At 40.0% G+C, this 13,287-nt stretch overlaps 1 protein-coding gene across 1 annotated transcript in view; it reads right to left on the reverse strand.

Moving 5' to 3' along the window:
• Positions 1-13,287, reverse strand: part of CPA5 (carboxypeptidase A5) — a 68,746-nt gene that overhangs the window by 22,150 nt on the left and 33,309 nt on the right. The window lies entirely within an intron of this gene.

Here is a 13,287-nt window from a genome sequence, read left to right on the forward strand (position 1 = left end):
AATCCTCCATCTCCAGAGAAAGACGAGAGTAGCCAGAGCCCCTATGACATCACTGCTTTCCTCCCTCCTCTGTGAAATCTTCTCTTTGGCTCTCCTTCTCCCCCCGCAACCTCTTCGTGCTTTCCCTGGGCCGTGTCCTCCTTACACAGAAGGGTGTGGACGTCAGTGAAAGACTGCTAGGCTTACAGACAGAGACTGGGTGTGCAATTCCTGTCTAAAAAAGCTGGGGGGACTGACCTGATCTCTCTAAATCTCAGTTTACTCATAAGTTAAATGGGGTTAATAACACCTCCCCTGCCTACTTCACAGGGTTTTGGGGGGTATTAGGCGAGACAACCGGGGTGAACTGGCTTAGTAAAGCCTGCGAAATGGAAGGTATTATTATTTCAAAGGTATTAGCTCTCAGTCCCAGCTGCATCTTAGATTAAGTGCAACAGGCAAAAGAGGAAGAGAAGAGAATGGAGGAGAGAACAAAGGAATTATCTACTGCACGAGAAGGAACTCAGTCAAGATTCCCTTTTCTCTATCTTCAGGTGGTCACCATTATGCTGGGACAGGTAGTTCGTTTGCTGCTAGACATGAAGATCACTGCAGTCATTATTATAGCTCTCAACAGACAGCAGGGTCAATTCCTCAGTCCTGCCGAAGCCCCACACAGTCCCCTTTATGGTCTAGGGACAGGAGGGATAAAGCAGAGCCAGCACACAAAGCAGTCATATTGGAAGGAAAAAGTGAAAGATGATGCCTGAATGGTAAATGATGGATCTAACAGGAAACCCACGGGAGGTGGGGGAAGGCAGAGACTCAATCCAACAAAGTTGTTCAGCAGAGGACGTCCACAAAAGGCCACTTAGCTGTCACCGGCGATTCTCAGAAGCCCCCCTCCCTATCCATACTTTCCCAGAATGGCCAATTAATTGGCCATGTGTGCAGAGAGGGGAGCTCTTTTATTGACAGAGTGCCCTGCTCCCCCACCCCCTCGTCCTACTTCATTATTTCATGGTTCAGCTGTTCAGACGTGCCAAACTCTCCTAGAACCTGGGCTTTGGGAACTCTCAGACGGTGACATTAACAAAGGGTTTAAGGACCTAGAAAAGAAAGCAATTATGCTTTTCACCCAAGTAACATTCAGCTTCAGTAGCACCAGGAATAAGAGACTATAAACAAAACAAAAAAGCTCAGGATTTAAAAGAAAAAAGTGGGGATGCTGCTAGTCACCAAAAGTACCCAACATCTTCTTGTTCAAAAGCATCATTTTAAGTCACTAGTAAGACAACTATCCCTGTATTCGGTTTAGGGTCGGGGGAGAGAGAGCAAGAGAGCGAGAGCAAGAAAGAGAGAGAGAGAGAGGAGCAGTTGGGAATTCTCGAGAACTCTATGGCAGCACTTCCAATGGAACTTTCTGTGATAATGGAAATGTTCTATGTCTGCACTGCCCAATAGCGTAGCCACTAGCCATTCGAGATGTGGCTATTGAGACTCAGAAACTGAAGGTTAGATTTTATGTAAATACAATGTAAATGGGTACATGTGGCTCCCATATTGACCAGCAGAGCTCTATGGGGATTTGAGGCAGAGACACAGAGCTATGCTTGTCCTAATACCTGGTGTTATCTTATTCATAATTATTCATCTAATTATTTACTCATAAATGTATACTGAAAACCTACCATGTGCCAGGTCACTCGGAAGTAAAACAGAAAGCAACACATACCTGGCCCTTATCTTTCTATTTATTTATTTAATTGCCTTTTTTTCTTTTTCTTTCTTTCTTTTTTTATTTTATTTTATTTTATTTATTTATTTATTTATTTATTTATTGCAGTTTTTGGCCGAGGCAGGGTTTGAACCTGCCACCTCTAGCATATGGGGCTGGTGCCCTACACCTTTGAGCCACAGGCACCACCCTCTTTCTTTTTTTTTGAGACAGAATCTCAAGCTGTTGCCCTGCGTAGAGTGCTCATCATAGCTCACCGAAACCTCCAACTCTTGGGCTCAAGTGATCCTCTTGCCTCAGTTTTTTATATTTTTAGTAGAGATATGTTTCTCAATTTTGCTTAGGCTGGTCTCGAACTTGTGAGCTCAAGCAATCCACCCACCTTGGCCTCCCAGAGTGCTAAGATTACAGGCATGAGCCACTGCATCTGGCCCTGGCCCTTACATTTCTAATGGGGTAAGTAAATGATTAATTTTTAAAAAGCACACAGATATTAGCCGGGCATTGTGGTAGGCGCCTATAGTCCCAGCTACTTGGGAGGCTAAGGCAAGAGAATCACTTGAGCTCAAGAGTTGGAGGTTGTTGTGAGCTGTGAAGCCACAGCACTCTACCTAGGGTGACATAATGAGACTCTGCCTTAAAAAAAAAAAAAAGCACACAGATAAATACGACCTCATAGTGCAAAGGTAATACATTTGCCTCCAGATAAATGTAAAACTATAGCTTGTGCATGTGCTACAAGGACAAGTAATCTGGACTCCATATGAGCTGAAAGAGGGTTTCCCTAAAGAACTTTTGCTGGAGAACTTTTTTTTTCCTATAGGTATATGAGTTTGATATGTAAATAATCCTCCTGAGGTCAAAGAATGCAAGACAAAATATTTTTAACAACTTTTTTTTTTTTTTTTTGAGAGAGAGAGACAGGGTCTCACTGTGTTGCGCAGGCTGGTTTTGAATTCCTGACCTCAAGCAACCCTCTACCCTCAGCCTCCCAAAGTGCTGGGATTATAGGCATGAGCCACCATGCTCAGCCTAATAACAATTTTCAAAATGCATCACTGGTTTGGCACAAAAGCAAAAAGCTACAGATCCCACAAAGAAGTAAAAGCCAGACAGACAGAAACCAAAAGGTGAGCAGACTTTCCCCTCAGGATGTCCCTGAACCCCGGTGTTTTCATCTTCCTCCTGGTATCTAGGATCATTCTCCTTCTGCTTCTAATCTGTCTTTTTAGATTTGCCTTTATTAAAGGTCTCTGTTTTTATTTATTTGAAAATTCTCTGTTTTGCTCTCATTTTTAAAACAGTATCACTGGGTATAAATTCCAAGTTGATTATTGTTTTTCTCCCAGCATATTGAAAATGTTCTTCCACAGTCTTCTGGCTTCGATTTTTGCTGTTAAGAGGTAATAAGTTGGGCTATTTATTGCTCTTTAGTAGGTGATTTTTTTGTTTTACTCCTGGTTGCTTTGAAGATCTCTTTGCCTTTGATATTCTAGAATCTTATTATCATGTATTCTTCAGAGATGGGCATTTCTTTTGTTTTGTCCTGCTTGAGAATCATTTGAATTCTTATTCCTGGGTATTGCTTTCTTTCCAGTATTTTCAACATTTCTCAGCCATTATTCTTTTGAACATTGCCTCTTTTCTACTCTCTCTAGTACCTTCATCTGGAACTTGTGATGTTTTGTTTTGTTTTGAGACAGGGTCTGACTCTGTCACTCGGGACAGGGTGCAGTGGCATCATCATAGTTCACTGTAACCTCAAATCTTGGGCTCAAATGATCCTTCTGCCTCAGCCTCCTGAGTAGCTAGGACTACAAGTACCCACCACAATACCCGGCTAATTGGAACTTTTGATTAGATAGATGATAGGCCTTCTCCAAGACCCTTCACTCTTCTGTTATATTTCCATTTCATTGTTTCTCTACATTCTGGATAATTTTTTGTATCAAATTATTTGTTTTTTTATTCCAGTTAACTGATTCTGTCATCTGTCAAATTTAATCTGCAATTTAGTTGATCTGCTAAGTTTTACATTTCAATAACTACTGTTCACTGATTCTGAAACAATTTTTTCCCCACATTTTATAACATCTCTGAAATCAGGGTGCATTTTATAATCAGTGGCATCTTGCAATGATAGTTGGCCATGTTTTTGTTGTCACACAAAATTAGCATGCATTTTATAATCAATCTTGTTTTATAGTCAACACAATGTGGCATTCATTTCTCATTTTTGAGTCTGTTTGATTCTTCTATTTGACTGAAGCCCAAATGACTTGAATTTCTTATCTATCTTAGAACTTCTTGGTTGTTTCTTTAAACTTGCAAAATGTAGTTATTTCATATTCTGTGTCAGATAACTACAGTCTCTAAAGACTTTGTAAGTCTATTTGTGCTGTGTTTTGCTTCTGCTGGTACTCACTCATGGTGTATTCTTGTGATTGTCTATGAACTGGTCCCTTTCTTTGAACATTTATCTATGGAAATCCTTTGAGGCCTGTATTGAAGATGACTTCTTCCAAAGAAGATTTTCTTTTTTATTTCTCTGAGTTGTCTGGGGGACACTACCAACTTAAGACTACTTTAAACTATTTGTTTAAGATTTTTTTTTTTTTTTGGACTGCATAGTTAGGATAAATTTAGACCATAAACTCATGTAGTAACTTAATGTGCAGTTATGAAATCTCAGGGAATATTCTTCTTAGGATCGTCTAACAATAAGATTTTCGGTCCTGAAAAATAATATTATACCTTATTTGTAAATGGGTTATCAAAGATAAAATGTCTTAAGGTCCTGGGTTTGTTGGTGGAAATGATAGATATTGATAATTTTTTAGACTTTGGTAAGTATGCATGTTCTTTTCTTTTTTTTTGAGACAGAGCCTCAAGCTGTCCCCCTGGGTAGAGTGTTGTGGCATCACAGCTCACAGCAACCTCCAACTCCTGGGCTCAAGCGAGTCTCCTGCCTCAGCCTCCCAAGTAGCTGGGACCACAGGCGCCTGCCACAACACCCAGGCTATTTTTTGATTGCAGCCGTCATTGTTGTTTGGTGGGCCCGGCTGGATTCGAACCCGCCACCTTAGGTGTATGTGGCTGGCACCTTAGCCACTTGAGCCACAGGCACCGAGCCAAGTATGCATGTTCTAACAGTTAGAGCAACCACTGAAAGGGTAGGCACAGAGCATGTACCAGGTAAAAAGGGTAAAGATGAAAGGAAAAGAGAAAAAAATGAAATAAAAAAGATGAGCAATGTTTTTAAAAAAGACTCTTTCTAAAGTAGAACAAATTGCTAGGATTACAGGTGTGAGCCACTGTGGGTGGATTGCTTGAGCTCAGGCGTTTGGGACCAGTCTGAGCAAGAGCAAAATACCATCTCTAGAAATAGCCAGGCATGGTAACAGGCACCTGTAGTCCCAGCTACTGTGGAGGCTGAGGCAAGGGGATCACTTGAGCCCAAGGGTTTGAGGTTGCTGTGAGCTATGACACCATAGCACTCTACCAAGGGTGACAAAGTGAAACTCTGTCTCAAAAAAAAAAAAAAAAAAAGGGTAGGACAAATTGGAAGGACATTAAAAATATTAAGCTTACCTAAATATATTTCCAATAATACTGAATGTAAATGAATTTAACTTTTTAGTAAATGACAGAAATAACCAAAATAGATTTTTTATTTTATTTATTTGTTTTTGAGACAGAGTCTTACTCTGTTGCCCTGGGTAGAGTGCCATGGTGTTATAGCTCACAGCAACCTCAAACTCTTGGGCTCAAGTGATCCTCTTGCTTCAGCCTCCCAAGTAGCTGGGACTATTTGGGAAAAATAGCCAGGCACCCACCACAATGCCTGGCTATTTTTAGAAGTGGGGTCTCACTCTTGCTTAGGCTGGTCTTGAACTCTTGAGCTCAGGTGATCTGCCCACCTCAGTGTCCCAAAGTGCTGGGATTATAGGCATGATATACCATACCCAGCCCTAAAAATAGATTTTTTTTTTTTTGGCAGTTTTTGGCCAGGTCTGGGTTTGAACCTGCCACCTCCGGGATATGGGGCCAGCGCCCTACTCCTTTGAGCCACAGGCACCATCCCAAAATAGATTTTTTAAACCCTAGATATACATATTCACAAGAGATACTCTCAAAACATAAGAACAAAGAAAAATTGAAAGTCAACAATGGAAAAAAGTATTCCAGGTAAATGCTGGAAAAAGAAAGCAACTGTAGCTTTATTAATGTAAGATAAAATAAACATTAAGAAAAAAGGCATTATTTAAAATAAGATCCACCAGGTGCAGTGGCTCATGCCTGTAATCCTAGCATTCTAGTAGGTGGAGGCAGGTGGATTACTTGAGCTTACGAGTTTGAGACCAGCCTGAGCAAAAAAAGCGAGACCCCCATCTCTACTAAAAATAGAAAATCTGAGGCAGGAGGATCGCTTGAGCCCAAGAGTTGGAGGTTGCTATGAGCTATGATGCCAGGGCACTCTACCCAGGGTGACAGCTTAAGACTCTATCTAAAATAAATAAATAAATGAAAATATTAAAATAAAATCTAATGATATTACTTTTAATTTCCCAAGGATATTTGACATATAAAAATACCCAGGAATAATACAAAGAAAAAATGTGCAGTCTTTCCTGGAAATAATTATAAAACCACTTTAGAAGATGCTGAAGTTCTAAGCAAATCCAATGATATACCATACTCTTGGATAAGAAAACCTGGCCAAAAACTGCAAAAAAAAAAAGAAAAGAAAACTGAATGTCATAAAAGTATTCATTTTCCCCTAGATAGATCCAGAGATTAATGTAACTCCAACCCAAAGGCCAACAGTTCCACAAAACTTCACAAGCTATTCAAAATGTATATGAAGAAACAAAGATCCTAAGAAGCGTCAAGGCGATCCTAAAGAAGAATGAGGTGGGAGATCTTTCTACACCAGACATTAAAACATATTATAAAGCTATAATTATTGAGACAATTATGTAGTATTGGCACAGACAGGCAAGTGGAACATAACACGGAAACAAACCCAAGCATATTTGGAAACTTCATTTTTTGTAGACTTGGCACAGCAGATCGGTGTGGAACAGATAGACTATTCAATAAACGTTGCTAGGACAATTATAGATCTAAGTGAGAAAATGAAATTAAATTCCTATCACACCACATACAGAAATCAACTCCATATAGATTAAAATTCTTAAATGTAGAAGGCAAAACTATAATATGCTTAGAAGACAATATAGAAGATATTTTTATGACTTTGGGATAGGGAATAGTTTTTCTAAACAAAATACAAAGGACAAAAAAAAAAAAAAGGCTCAGTGCCTGTAGCTCAGGGAGCTGGCCACATGCACTGAGGCTGGAGGGTTCAAACCTGGCCTGGGCCTGCTGAACAACAATGACAACTACAACAACAAAAAAAATAAAATAGCCAGACATTATGGCGGGTGCTGTAGTCCCAGCTACTTGGGAGGCTGAGGCAAGAGGATCACTTAAGCCCAAGAGTTTGACCAAGAGTTTGAGGTTGCCATTCGCTGTGATGCCATGGCACTCTACCAAGGGCAATATGGTGAGACTCTGTCTCAAAAAAAATAATAAATAAAGATTCCCATAAAGGAAAAGATAGATAAAAAGCAACTACATTAAATTAAGCCCAAGAGTTTGACCAAGAGTTTGAGGTTGCCATTCGCTGTGATGCCATGGCACTCTACCAAGGGCAATATGGTGAGACTCTGTCTCAAAAAAAATAATAAATAAAGATTCCCATAAAGGAAAAGATAGATAAAAAGCAACTACATTAAAATTAAGAATGTCAGTTCTTAAGACCTTGCCTAATAATTGAAAGCTGACCTCAAACTGAGAGGACATATTTGCAACATATAAAACTGGTAAAGAATTAATAGCCAGGATATATAAAAAAGGTCTGCAAATCATTTTTTTAATGGGCAGAAAACATACAAGGGCTTTTCACAAAAGAGAACTCACAAATCATCTATAAACAGTAATCAGGCAAAAGCAAATTAAAACCACGGTGAAATTACTATATCACATCACCAAGTTGGCAAAAGTTTTAAAAAATCAGTCGGTACCCAGAGTTGGCAAGGATGTGGAGCAATACAATCTCTCCTCATCCAGTGGAGCTTGGCAAAATCGCTTTGGAAAACAGTCGTTACCTAGTAAAGCTGAAAATGTATTGCATACACTAAGCCCTAACGATTCCACTGCTAGCTACCGGTATATGCCCTAGAGAAACTCTTGTGCAATGTATAATACAAAACCAGATAAATGGGTAGAAATGTAGTCAGATGACGGAAGACAACAGAGCAGAGCAAATTAGTTAACCACAGCTACGTATCCACATGGATAAACTTCAAAAAGGTAATGTTGACCGAGAGAAGCCAGGTCAGGACACACACTGTATGTTTCTAATACGCCCACAAAACAATACATTGTTTAGGAATATATATACATGTGCAATAATTACAAGAAAAAGGAAGAAAATGATTAGCACAGATAGGTGGTTTCACCTGGAGAAAGGAAGGGAAGGGAGTGCATTTGAAGGGCACATGCAGGCTACTTAGATAATGTTTATGTTCCTGTTCTTGAGCTGAAGGGTGGGTCAGAGTGTTCATTTTATTTTGACCAGGACATGGAAGTTTTATATAACGTATGATACACTTCACGATAAAATATATTTTAAAGGAAATATGGGCAAGTTAATGCCTTACCTTTCATAGTGAATCAGCAGAAAATACCTAAAACTGAAAAATCAGGAAGCAGCAATCCAAGCACTTTTTCTAGGTATCTAGGTCTCAACGTGAACCAAGGCTCAAAGGACTCAGGATGGTTGTTTCTGACAAGCAAGACTGGGGAAGAAGTTTTGAGGGGCAGGACTCTGCTGCTTTTCACAAGTCTCCTAGAACTATTTGACTCTTCAATCTACTGTATAACTGATAGGCAGTGGCTCATGCTGGCAATCCCAGCACTTTGTGAGGCCAAGGTAGATGATCATTTGGGGCCAAGAGTTCAAGACCAGCCTGGAGAGTATAATAGACCTCATCTCTACAAAAAAGTTTACAATTAGCCCAGTGTGATGGCACCAGCCCTTTAGTCCCAGCTACTCAGGAGGCTGAGGTGGGAGGACTGCTTGAACCCAGGAGTTCAAGGTTATAGTGAGCTAAAATTATGCCACTGTACAGCAGATCAAGTCCTTTTCTCTAAAAAAAAAAAAATAAATATATAGTTGGGGCACAGTGGTTCATGCCTACACTTTGGGAGGCAAAGCACTTTGGGGGGATCTCCTGAGCTCAGGAGTTCGAGACCAGCCTGAGTAATAACGAGACCCCATCTTTAAAAACAAATCCTCTATAAACAGTAATCAGACAGAAGCAAGGGCAATTGTGGCAGGTACCTGTAGTCTCAGCTTCTTGGGAGGCTGAGGCAAGAGGATTGCTTGAGCCCAAGAGTTAGAGACTGCTGTGAGCTACGATGCCCTAGCACTCTACTGAGGGTAACAAAGTAAAAATCTGACTCAAAAAGAAATACATATATATATGTGTGTAAATTTTTTTCAAGTCAAGTGGTATGTGATACCTAGAGTAGTCAAATTCATAGAGACAGAAAGTAGAATGGTGGTTACCAGGAGGAAGGGACAAATGGGAAGTTATTGTTTAATGGGGACAGAATTTCAGTTTGGAATGATGAAAAAGTCCAGGGGGTGGTGGTGATGGTTGCGCAACAACGTAGATATATTTAATGCCACTAAACTGTACACTTAAAAACAATTAAAATGGTAAAATTTATGTTATGCATATTTTACTACACACAAAAAAATTAAAGCTAAAAACAAACAGTGGCATTCGAGCTGAGTTAGGTAAGATGTAGAGGAATTCACTAGACCAAGTATGGTGGGCACATTTCAGGAAACCTGATTCTTGCCCTGAATCCCTTCCTCATTAAAGGTATTAATTCCCACGTCTGCTGGGGACCACCCTGGCGGTCTCCAGAGAGCCAACATTTGCAAATAAAACTCCCAAACTAAATTATGTTTAATCTCCAAGAGTCCCCTTTGAGTGCTTTGTGGAAATAAATACATCAAGTGTAATCTTTAAAAACAGAACAACAGAGCTCCATCATTCACGTTCTAAAAGGATTCTATGATTAACAGGAGGATTTACTGCTGTTTCTTGAAATGGATGTCCCCCCAGTACAATCAAAGTGTGATTTAATTAACAGAAAACAGCCTTATCCCACCTTCCAGAAATACGCCAAGCAGGTGTTTTCAAGAAACTGAGTACTGAAAATCCAAGAAAATAATGACCCACCAGAAAGGTAGGCAAATGGTACTATACTGACTCTACCTCCTCATCCAAAAATTTCACCCTGGGTCACCCCCAGGGGGAAGCCATAGCCAACTGACCATCTCTCTCGCCAATTTAAGCCACCCTTGTGACTCTATGCTATATTTTTTATCTCATTCTTTTCTATTTATATTTTTGTTTACGTTTTATAAAATATATGAATACAATGGCATTTGTACAGAATTTATAAATATGCAGTTACATAGGGTGGGTGTGACATGCTAGTTTTTTTTTTTTTTTTTTACAAAATTATAAGGATGCAGAACAAAAAAAAAATCTGACGTATGCTGGCCTAAAGTTCACACTTCAATTTAGTTTGAAAAGCTTCACATTAGCCGGGCACAGTGGCTCATGCCTATAGTCTTAGCACTCTGGAAGGCAGAGGCAGGTGGATTGCCTGAGCTCAGGAGTTCAAGACCAGCCTGAGCAAAATTGAAACCTCCCACCACCACCCCCCAATCCCTAGTAAAAATAGAAAAACTAGCCAGGCAATGTGGTGGGAGCCTATAGTCCCAGCTACTCATGAGACTGAGGCAAGAGGATCACTTGAGCCCAAGAGTTTGAGGTTGCTGTGAGCTATGACGCCATGGTATTCTACCCAGAGCATCAGAGTGAGACTCTGTCTCAAAAAGAAAGAAAGAAAGAAAAGCTTCACACTGTCATGCCTCTGTTTCTATAAGTGCCTCTTCTCTCACATAGTGTTGGGTGGCAAAATCTGATTTTTGATTTTTTAAATTTTTTATTTTATTTTATTTTTAGAGACAAGGTCTCTGTCTGTCACCCAGGCTGAAATGCAGTGGCATCATCATAATTCACTGCAACCTCAAATTCCTGGGCTCAAGAGATCCTCCTATCTCAGCCTCCCCAATACATAGGACTATAGATGGGTGCCACTATGTCCAACTTTTTTTTTTTTAAAACAGAGTCTCACTTTGTTGCCCATGGTAGAGTGCCATGGTGTCACAACTCATAGCAACCTCAAACTCTTGGGCTTAAGTGATTCTCTTGCCTCAGCCTCCCAAGTAGCTGAGACTATTGGCGCCTGCCACAACACCCGGATTTTTTGTTGTTGTTGTAGTTGTAATTGGTATTTAACTAGCCCAGGCCAGGTTTGAACCCTCCAGCCTCAGTGTATATGGCTGGCACTATAACCACTGTGCTACAGATGCCACGCCTGTCCAGCTAACTTTTAAAAAATATTTTTGTAGAAATGCGATCTCACTATTGCCCAAGCTGTTCTCAAACTCCTAGCCTCAAGTGATCCTTCTGCCTGGCATGCTGGGATGAATCGCCATGCCTAATTCATTTTTTAAGTTAAAATGTATTTAAATCAATATTGATGGGTATTGGAGAATTTCACTATCTTTGAATTCAGTCTATTATGAAGTGAGCACTTTGGAACCTAGTTCCTGGTTGGGATTTTGAACTTTTGCTGCTTTTTTTGGTCACATAGTCAGAAGCATCTTTCCCCAAGGCAGGCCTTTAGGATCAAGCGGTAGGGACTGATGTACTGCTAGGTCCATGTTGACTTTGTCCTGGGCTTTACTTACATAAATTAAATAGTAACACTCCCTGCATATGCTGAATTCGGTCTCTTGTACAGGAGCCGACTTTTGTGCAACAAAGGACAGCAAGTGGAATGCCTGCTGATGTAGCGCCTCTCCTGACTTGTCTTCTTCTAAGTAGCAGTGTCTGTGCATGTTTTCCCCATGTTTTGTGAAAATTAGTGGAAAATGGAAAGCAGAAATTATTCAGACCTGCAATTAAATACTTAGGAAAAACTTGATGGAACGGAGATAAACTTGGAAATAAACATTTTGGAAGCAAATCATTAGCCTCATTTGGACAGTCATCACTTGGATAGGAAAAAAATAAAACTATAAGATACAGTCAAGAACTGTGAAGGGTCAGAATTTTACCCTACTTACAAGCTAACAAGTTAGTCTGCCATACTTTCACGGGTATCCTCAGAAGACACAAAAGTCCTGGGTCAGAGACAAAGAATTTTACTACTCATGGCAATATCAGCATTTGTGCCCGTTCTCTGAGCCCCATTTTCCACAGGACAATACAAAGAGGGCTGGGTGATTCTTATACAGACAAATATATTGAATTACAGGAAAGAAATCCTAAGTGTAGAGAACCTGAAGCCTTTTATAATTTCAATTCTTTGTAAATTTCTCAAGCTTTGTTTATGACCCAGAATGTGATCTATGTTAGTGAATATTCCAATGTGAGCTTGAGAAGAACGTGTACTTTATTGTTGTATGGAGTATTCCACCATATCAATTAGATCAAGTTGGCTGATGGTGCTACTCAAGTCAGCTATATTCTCACTGATTTTCTGCCTGCTTCATTTATAAATTGCTGAAGGAAGTGTTTTGAAGTCTCCAATTAAAATAGTGGATTTGTCTTTTTCTCCTTGAAGCTCTACCAGTTTTGCCTTATTTACCGTGACATTCTCTTGTCACATGCATACATGTTAAGGATTGTTATAGCTTCTTGGAGAAGTTATCATTACATTTACCATTTATTTATCATTACATAATGCCCCCTTTTACCCCTGATAATTTTCCTGTTTATGAAGTCTGCTTTGTTTGAAATTAAGAGAGCGACCACAACTTTCTTTTCATTAGTATCAGCCTGAAACAGCTTTCTCAATCCTTTCACTTTTAACATAGGTGAGTCTTTATATTTAAAGTGGGTTTTGGCTCAGCACTTGTAGCTCAAGCAGCTAAGGCGCCAGCCACACACACCAGAGCTGGTGGGTTCAAACCCAATCCGGGCCCGCCAAACAACAATGACAATTACAACCAAAAAATAGCCAGGCACTGTGGCAGGCGACAGTAGTCCCAGCTACCTGGGTGGATGAGGTAAGAGAATCGCTTAAGCCCAGGAGTTGAAGGTTGCCGTGAGCCACAGCAACCTACCCAGGGTTGTGTAGATGCCACAGCACTCTACCCAGGGTGACAACTTGAGGCTCTGTCTCAAATGTATGCTTGAGTCTTGTTTTCAGTCCACTGTAACAATCTCTGTCTGTTAATTGCTGTTTTTATGTTGTTCATATTTAAATTTATTATGGACATAGTTGGAGTAATAACTATTGTGTTTGTAACTGCTCTATTATACCGTTCCTTGTTTCCTTTGCTTGTCCTCTTGTCCATCCCTTTCTGGTTTTTTTTTTTTTTTTTTTTGGTTGCAGCCATCATT

Source organism: Otolemur garnettii, unplaced genomic scaffold (assembly GCF_000181295.1).
Source record: "Otolemur garnettii isolate 467f Iridium unplaced genomic scaffold, OtoGar3 scaffold00293, whole genome shotgun sequence".
In the NCBI taxonomy this organism is placed as follows: domain Eukaryota; kingdom Metazoa; phylum Chordata; class Mammalia; order Primates; family Galagidae; genus Otolemur; species Otolemur garnettii.